This window comes from Charadrius vociferus, unplaced genomic scaffold, assembly GCF_000708025.1.
Source record: "Charadrius vociferus isolate BGI_N301 unplaced genomic scaffold, ASM70802v2 scaffold92, whole genome shotgun sequence".
Classification (NCBI taxonomy): domain Eukaryota; kingdom Metazoa; phylum Chordata; class Aves; order Charadriiformes; family Charadriidae; genus Charadrius; species Charadrius vociferus.
In genome coordinates, this window is record NW_009647874.1 from 614,498 (window position 1) to 623,553 (window position 9,056).

Genomic DNA, 9,056 nt, shown 5'->3' on the forward strand with positions numbered 1-9,056 from the left:
CTTTCCCGCTACGATTTATGATGAAAAGAAAGTCATTAGTGCTATGAAAACGCAGAGCTGCTCAAGCACGTCAGCAAACCCCAACAGGGAGACTAACACGGCGAAGTGTGCGGCAAAGTAATTTCAGCTGAAATACCCTTTCCCTTGTCAGAAATTGCTCTTTTCCACACAACTTGAGAATCAGAAGAAAACTGCGGTGTTTTTTTCTTCCTGCTCTCAGCTATCAAAACACAACCACCCTGAGTATTTGTCACATTTGGTAGTGATGGAGTGTCCTGTGTAATTGTAAAACAGGAATGAAAGTGCTTAAGGTTTCCTGTTAGACAGGAAGGTGACTAGCAGGGGATTCGCAAGTTCTGCGTCTCATCTCACTCAGTAATATTTTAGTAATAAAACTCCCTATTTCAACTCAAAAGGGGGCTTCGAAAAAGCTTACCACTTTTTGAAATATTTTTATGACTTCTTTGACATTATCCTTGGCACATACAAACAAAAACTTAATTCAGAGTTTTTACTTCTGTGTTGAGAGTTTAGGGGGGTGGGGAGGTGGTGCTTTTTAAATGAACTTGCATTTAATGAAAGACAAGAAATCTAACAATTTGTAAGGACTGTTTTGACTAGGATAGGCAACAAGTTCTACACGGCATGAACATCATAGTTCATTATTAAATTGTTTATTTTGTAGAGGAATACATACAAGAGACCATTTGTGAATGCCTGTAACAGAGAAAAGCGCAGCATATGTAATACTGGTTATGTCACTTGACACCAATCTGGTCAGGATTACCAGACTGAACACAAGCAGAGTATTTTATATAATACTATCAAAGTGTTTCAGCCTGGAATGTCATCAACATATAATATAGAACACCACACAATGGAAAAATAACAGAAATTGTTTTGGAAAAGGAATCACATAACATGCCAAATAGATAATGGTTGGAGAAATTCAAAGTGATTTATATGTTAGAAGGCTGCACACCCTGAAACATCATCAACAAGAGTTACACATCTGAGCTCCTGTCCTCAGAAAATAAAAGAGAACGGTCACGATATTTGCCTAAACACGTTGCATTCCAGTTTCAAACGAAGTATTTTAAATCGTTTCTCAATATGCAGTAGGATAAGCTTGAACATAATTAAATGCCAATTCCCTGCAGTCAGTCAATCACTAACTCAATGAAAAGTTAATGCTGTTATGAGTGGAAGTTAAACACGGCAGATGACAGATGTCCATGGCACAGCAGCTTTTATACATTACCAACAGTTTTTAATGTGCTTTACATATCAGTGTACCAATAATTTATCTTGGTCCAAACAATCAGTTTTAGATAATAATAATAATAATCTAAAAAGTGAAGACAGAGTAGATTTTTTGCTGTAAAAAGCTCTGCAAACTAATGAAATTAACTGTTACTATTACTAATTGTTCATAAATTTTTATTCACTACAGTAGCAGTCTCTTCAGTGTATACTGAATACTTTTGTATTAATCATGACACAAGTCTATCAAAAATTAAGGGACCACTCTTCACCCACTCTGCTGCAAGTTGTGTTAGTGTGAAGTACATACCACTAAAATTCATGTTTATCTGCACGAACAGCTACTGGGCTTGGACAACCTATGGTACAACGGCTTTTACTAAAATGTACTTGGAAACCATAGCTGCACCAAACCAGTAATAGTAAAATGTAAAATCAACGCCACCAGACAGAGCATGTAAATTTAAAGAATACAGGAAGTCCAGACACAAAAATGCATTGTTTGTTGTAGGGATCAAATCCATCCCAATATAAAGGAGGGCAAGGTGCTCTTTTTTTTTTTTTTTTTTTTTTTAAATAGACCTGGGAGCCAGCTCCACAGCATCAATTTTTCATTGGCTTTTTCAGCAAACTCCAACAGGGGTCTAAGCTGAGTTAGAAAAGACTTTCTGTGAGGACTTGAGGACAAGCTAAAAGCTTTTTACACAAACAAATCCAAACCAGACTCCTTATCTGACCTGTGGGACCCTCCACCAATCCTCATGAGAGATGAGGTTTCAAATCTGAAATCACTCAAACAGCCAAACCTTGAGTTCTGAGTATCAAACACATGTTGTAGCGGCATATTTTGGAGAGATGTTGGAGAATGCAAATGATATTTCTCCACTAACCCACTTAAAGGTTGCCAGAAAGCAGCTCAGATGGGCCTCACTCTGCAGGTAGGACTTCCCCAGCGAGTGCCTCCTGCTCCCCACACCTCCTTTTACCTTCCAGCCCCTATCTGCTGTTTATAATTCCTTTTACAAGAGATTACATTCTTCTCGCGTGGGACGGGGCCGCTTGGACCTTTTGCATTCCGTCAGAATTTTTGAGGACTGGCCAAGTTACCACGGCTTTTCTTATTGCTCGTAACACGCAGCATTCTTTTACGGCCTGTCCTTTGAAGGTTCACTCTTCATTTCCCAGTGCATGCCTCTTCACTCGTGCAACCAACCTTCCTCCCGCCCCCAGACAAAGCTAACATTGCTACTGCAATCTGATGGATAAGCATGGTATTATCAGTATTTTATTAGCGGAAAATATTCACCTATGTTTAAGCAGCAAAAGGTGGAACTTAGACAGATAGCAATAGAACCTAGACCCAAGCAATAAATAACTTTTTATTACGTGGGACAAGGCTCATGCTTGAGTTTTCATTGCAGTCCTACATTTATCTTGATACACCATTGAGTCCATTTATCTTGATACACCAGGCCTGAAGTGCTCTGTGAAAGTACTGTTGTTCTGGTGACTGCAGGTATTCAGCAGAATTTTGCCATTTAAAAATGTTTTAAGACAGACAGGTTATGTCTGGTTACTTTTCACTATGTTCAAAGGGATGTGAATGGTAACCCACAATGCTGGAAACCATGTCACTGAACTTACTTACAAATAACAAAAAACGCTAAGTACTTCAAATTCATTTCTTCATGAGCCTGTATTTACAGAGAATGCATGTTAACTATAGAAACCAGAAAAGACAAAGTTTTAGCTCTCTCATTCCACACAGAGAAGTCTTTATCGATGTGATTGATCTTTTTTCCACTCCAGTGGCACATTCTTGTTCTGTTTCTTTTTTTTATTAACTTTGAAGAAACCACAAAATTTCAATTAAATTTAGTTGAACATTTTCAAAGTGATTGAAAAAGCTGTTTTCAGGGAAGCATAAACGATTAAAGAAAATAATTCTAAAGAGCGTTATAGGAACAGTATAGGAGTGCTCATAGCCTGCACACAGTTAAAAGGTGGCTGCGGTGGGAGCACATTTCTCCATCCCCCATCGCTCGCCCACCTTATCACTGGGATGAGTGCCCAGAGGAACATGTCCAAGAGTGTTCATTTTCTACTATTTCTCACAAGGTCTGGAAGAAATACATTCTTTAAAGCCAAGGAAAATGCTTCTATGTCAGAAGGAATGCGGAGGACTAGCTGCAGCAAGTGAAGGAAAGTGGAAATAACCTGTCCAGCAGTTTTGCAAGAACCCCTGAAGCGCCCAACTGATGTGCCGACCGCAAATGAAGCTTTACGCCTCTCTGAATTAGGCTGCTGAGGCGAGTCCCCACAGACTGGTTTAGTCGTCAAGGAATAGGTCCCTGCTAGGGCAGGCGGTGATAAAAGGAAATGAGCAGAGAGAAATCAAGCCACAAATCTAAGGACACGAACCTTGGAAAAAAAATAAAATTAAAAGCTTCACGGGAGCCTAAACTGTTGATTCAAGAAGTTAAATAATTAACTAATTACATGTTTCCTTCCTTGTCTAATGTGACTCCAACATCTGTTTTGATGTTTCTTGCCCTGTTCCACTTAGCAATCAATCAGTCCTGAAGCATGCATATTTAATCTGTGGATTAGGCTAAGTACAGAGGCACGTGAACTATCCACATGGATGCTGGAAATCAGCGCTAATGGACTTATGTCCATGCTCCAGCTGACCAAGCATGTTTGCTGCAATTTAACAGTAGTTGCTGGGGTTTTTAAAACCTCTTCTATGGATGCATGTCGCCACCATACAATGTAAAGTAAAAAAAACCTACACGATGGTGTGCTCAACACCCTTCAGAGCAGCGACGTACTCAACCCATCAAAGCCCTCTGGGATTTGAGGGGGCAGAAGGAAGGCAAGGGGCTGCTGCGGTGAGCGTGGGGGTCCCTCCTCACCCTGGTGGTACCAAAGACATCTCCACCTCCACCACAGGTGGCCCCTGGGGTTTCAGTGAGGCAAGGCAGAGATCCCTGCTCTCATTCCAACTATTCTATTCCAGTAATAATAACAAAATATAAAAGCAAGCATGGGAAAATCTGTCCACCTGAACGTGGAGCAAGGTCTTTCGGCTGCCCTCTCTGAGCTCTCTGCACACACTGCCCCATGAATTCCTAAAACTTAGCAAAAAAAAAACCAACCAAAACCGCAAAGGGCACGTTTTTCTCCAAGCAAGTGCAATCCTACTCTGTCTGAGCTTTACAATACCTCCCTCTACTGGGAAAACGCTGCCATATTTCTCAGTGCCAGTATTTCTCTCTACAGCCAGAGGGAGGCATGGATTAACCCGCATATGCTTTAATCATTCAGATCGGGGCCAAGTTGAGAGCAAAGAGGAATGACAGACCAGAAGCTGAAGATGCAGTTTAGCATTATAGCTAGAAATTTATGCTGTTTAATCAGTGCAGGATCAACGCATGAGCAGGTGTGCAAAGAAGAAACCATGTCACACAGCATGAATCAGTTTTGTCCTGCCATTTCTACATAAGCATCTTTAAAAATAGAGTGATAAACAAGTCAGCAAGCAGTTAAAGCTTTAAGATGGGTACAATTACTCATATGGACTCTGAGCTCCATGAGATAAACACCTTAAAAAAGAGAAAAAAAAAACAAAACACCACACTAAAAAGATGAGGGAAGGGAGGGTTTAAAACCAGCAAACTCAAGAGTTTAGATTAATCTTCATAGCCTAGAACATATGGAAAAACACAAGCAATTCCCGATCTCCATTTCTAGATATGGGATCTTCCCTTCAGAATAATTTTTACTGTCTTGGAATTAAAAGCCTCTTCCCAAAAGAGATTTTCAAACCCATTCAGAAATATACTTTTTACATGTAAGCACTTTGTTTATGACACATGAAAAAGTCTGAAAAAGAAGACTGAAAAGACTTACCTTTAAGCAAGTTCACTTCTGCTTGCACCCTACTACTGTACATATATCCAGGATGTTTACTTTACTCGACTGTAATCAAATAAAATGCCATTGGAAATGGGCATAAAAAGCACCTGGTGCCAGCTGGCTTACTGAATGACTAACAGTTCCCCAGTAGATATTACAAAGGACTGAGGAAGCCTCCAAGGAAAAAAAAAAAAAAAAAAAGATAGGAACAGAACCTGAAAATGGGTGGCAAGGGAAGGAAACTGCCCAGAGAGCTGCTGCCCCAGATTCCCTGGGGAACTACCTGCTCTGACGGCTGGGTTTGTGCCCCGGGTTTGTGCCCTGAAAGCCAGCGAGTCCTTCCACGTCTGCAGAAAGGCCAACTGAGCCATTCCAGATAGGCAACTGCTGAGACCTGGTTTTGCTGAAGAGTTAGTGGGAGATCTCAAAACAGGCCCCAGACTGACCTTGCCCTCTCACTGAAGGAACAGGAGTATTAGGAAGTCTACATTTTTCTCCAAAACACCACTCATCAGTGTTAAATAAATGTGAACAAAAAACACAGCAGCCCATAAACTGCTTCCCCTGTTGACTGTCCAGCAATAATTCTCCTGGCCCCTTTGTCTTCCATCTCAGAAATAATTTTCAAATGACTAACGCTACATTACAAGTAGAGAAAGAAAAGCCTCTCATCAAGGTTTTGTGTTCTTTACACTGTAATGAAATAAAACCGCCAAGGACAGAAGATGGCACGCTCCCCTTGCGAAGGATGGAAGAGGTGCTGGTGACCCTGACATGCTTGAAGGCCCCACCACCTCATGACACACAGCCAAATATGACCACCAAAGCAGTAGATGCTTCTTCTTTATGGCTGCAAGTGCTGGGATTTTAGAAGGACAACCCACCCCTGGGCTCCTGAGAGGGTACTGGAGCCTTTGAATGGTGCTGACCATAAGAAGAACGATGAGCTGAATGGCAAGGGATGGTGAATTTAGCAGCCAAGAAGCAGCAACGATCCTGGCTGTAAATTTGTAAACATATACAGCTACCTCACACAGTCTCTACTGCCCAGAAAATATGGCAGGGGAAATACATTACAAAGGAAAGGAAAGGGCAATGGGGGCACACAGAAAAGACCTGAGATAGCACAGAAGACCAGATATATTGAAAAGTGGTCCCATACTCTGACCCACATTTCCAAGAAAGACAGAAAGCAGTGGTTCCTTAGAGATTATCACCTTTATAAGGTCAGAGACTAGCAGTATGATGGTCTAAGGCAGAATATACGAAGTAGCTCATGTGTCTAGAAAAACAAAGCTGAATACATGTAAACACTTAAGACACACAGGCAAGGTGCAATTTTCAACCACTGAAAAAAAATTAGTTTTTAAGTGTATACATTTTGGTTTCAAAGGTATTAAAACTTGTAATCTGTATCCATGCAGAAAAATACATCCTGACAAAGAAATTCACAGTGCAAAGGAAATTAAACTAATTAATCCTGAAAATTCAGAGTAATGTAAAACAGAATCACACATCCCCCTTCCATTAATGCTACAAAAATTACTTTTGGATTCAGCACAAAAAATAAAAATACTATCTCATATGGATTTTTGATAATATTTTAAAGCACATGAAAAACACACTTAAGATTCTTAAATTAGAGCAAAAGCCTTAAACCAAAAAAGTACAGCTGCCCTACCATAAAAGGTTTGCTTTGCTGGAAAAGTGACTGACTTCTGAATATAAAGACTTCCTCAAATCATACCAGAAGTGACACAATTTGTGTAACCGGTGCAATAAAACTATCCCTTCCACTGGAATCACACTTTAGGGTTTAATTACTCCATCGCAGTGTTCTCTTCATCAGCCACTGCCAATTATCACGTTGCTTAAAAAAACCCTGTCAGCGATGGGTTATCTTCAAACCGACCACAAATCCTCCGTTCGAGGTGGGGACAAAATAGGGTCCCTAAAAACACTCCAGATGAGCAACGGATAAAAAACTACTGGGAATACCAGGACACCTCTACACATTTCAAGAATGACGAAGGACTTTGCTTAAAGCTCTGTTACTGATGCTGCTTGCTTTTAGTAGCAATAAACCCCAGCACACAAAACTATGATCCATCCTCTTCCTAACTCCATTTATCACCGTTCCCATGTGTGGCTTCTGCTTGTAAGAATTTCCCTGCAAAGGACTAAAAGACCGTACAATTTGTAGCCAGGCTGTCAGCTTGGAAAGCAGGGTAACGTGCACTCAGGCAGACGCAACAGCCAGACCCTCAGCCCAAGCGACCGGGTGCATACTTACGGGCAGGGTGTAGCCTCGCTGGCAGCAAGTTCGCAATGAGCAGCCTTTCCCATATATAGCTTTACATTGAATACTCACTGTTTGCATGTTTTCCCCGTGGTTATTACTGGTAGTTGTGATAAAATTTAAAAAAAAAAAAAAAAAGTGACTTAGCAAACCACTTCCTTCTTTCACCCTGTAAAAATTTGACACTGTAAAGAAGAGGACAAATCCATCAAAGTTCAGAGTTTGGCTCCACAAACTGTGTCACGCCAATTCTCCATCCCCAAACCACCAAGGAGAGAAAAAAGCAAATCCTCCACCGACAGGGAAGGGCATAGCTTTAGATATACCATCAGTATTTTTAGAATTAGAAAAGTATAAAAACCTGGAGAGGGAACAGCCAACAGCTGTAGATCTGCTTACTGGGATCACTCCAGTGTTTTCGTCCTACAAATTTTCTGATATTCCATGGACTGGAGATGATTGTGACAACTTCAGTCCCTCCAGAGCTAGAGCTTAACTTGTGGCTTTTTACATTATTACTCTGGGGACAAAGAGAGAAGGAACAGGCAACAGCTCTGTGCATAACCCCAGGTATCTCAACGAGCGTGACAGGGTCCCAGGTCCCCACCTGGGAAGAGCAACCCCTGGAATCACCGCTGAGCAGTGACCAGCTGTTCAGGGCCACCCTACCCCACCACAAGCACCTCTGCCAATGCCAAGGGGAGAGGGAAGACCCTCTCTCCCCCTCCTCTCACCTGCTTAGAAAGGAGGAATACCCTCTGATTTTCTTCTTTTCTGAGACAAAGGCAGCCAGTTTCACTCTCCATCTCGTGGAAGATGACTGCTGCCTCTGGCAACCTCAGTACAGGGCAAGGACTAACCAGGAACAGAAAATAACCACCACTTTCAAGATCAAGGTAGGGTGATCAACCTGCATGACCAAACAAGAGTTGAGCTGCATCTCTCTTGTGTGGACAGAGGCCCAAACTCAGTTTTCCAAAAGCAATCTGAATCTCTTGCACGCCTCTTCAAAGGCCCCAGGCAATCCTTTGCAGGTTTAAAGCAGCAATATCCTCAAGACCAACAATGTTCCCCTAGCCACTTGCTACACAATCAGAGCTCTATCAAGTGGAGCCTAAAACCTTGCTCACGGCCAGTGATGGGGGCAGAGAAACAGTGCAAATCTGCCCACCAGCATTTTCCATTGTGCACTCTTAATAACGTGCCTTTTGGCCTGCTACTGGTTACAGAGAAAGGATTGTGGAGATTTTTTAAGGTTCAATGTTTTCTAATCACAAGTATCTAACCCCCCCAACACTATTTTATCACTTATTGACAACAACGGTTACAAAATATGCTTGTAGAGTTTATAAAGGAATTCAAGAAAATGGGTATTTTTTCCTTGGTGATTCAGAATGTTATTTATTAATTTGTCTGTTTATTGACAGACATAACTTAAAAACAAATACATAAAGTGAAAACATGACTACTTGCCCTCCAAGCTCCCAGGCTGTGAAACTGAGTAGGGCCAGCCCTAGATCTACAGCAGCATTTAATGGAGAAACTGATGTGCAGCTTTCAGCCATGGCATTTGTGC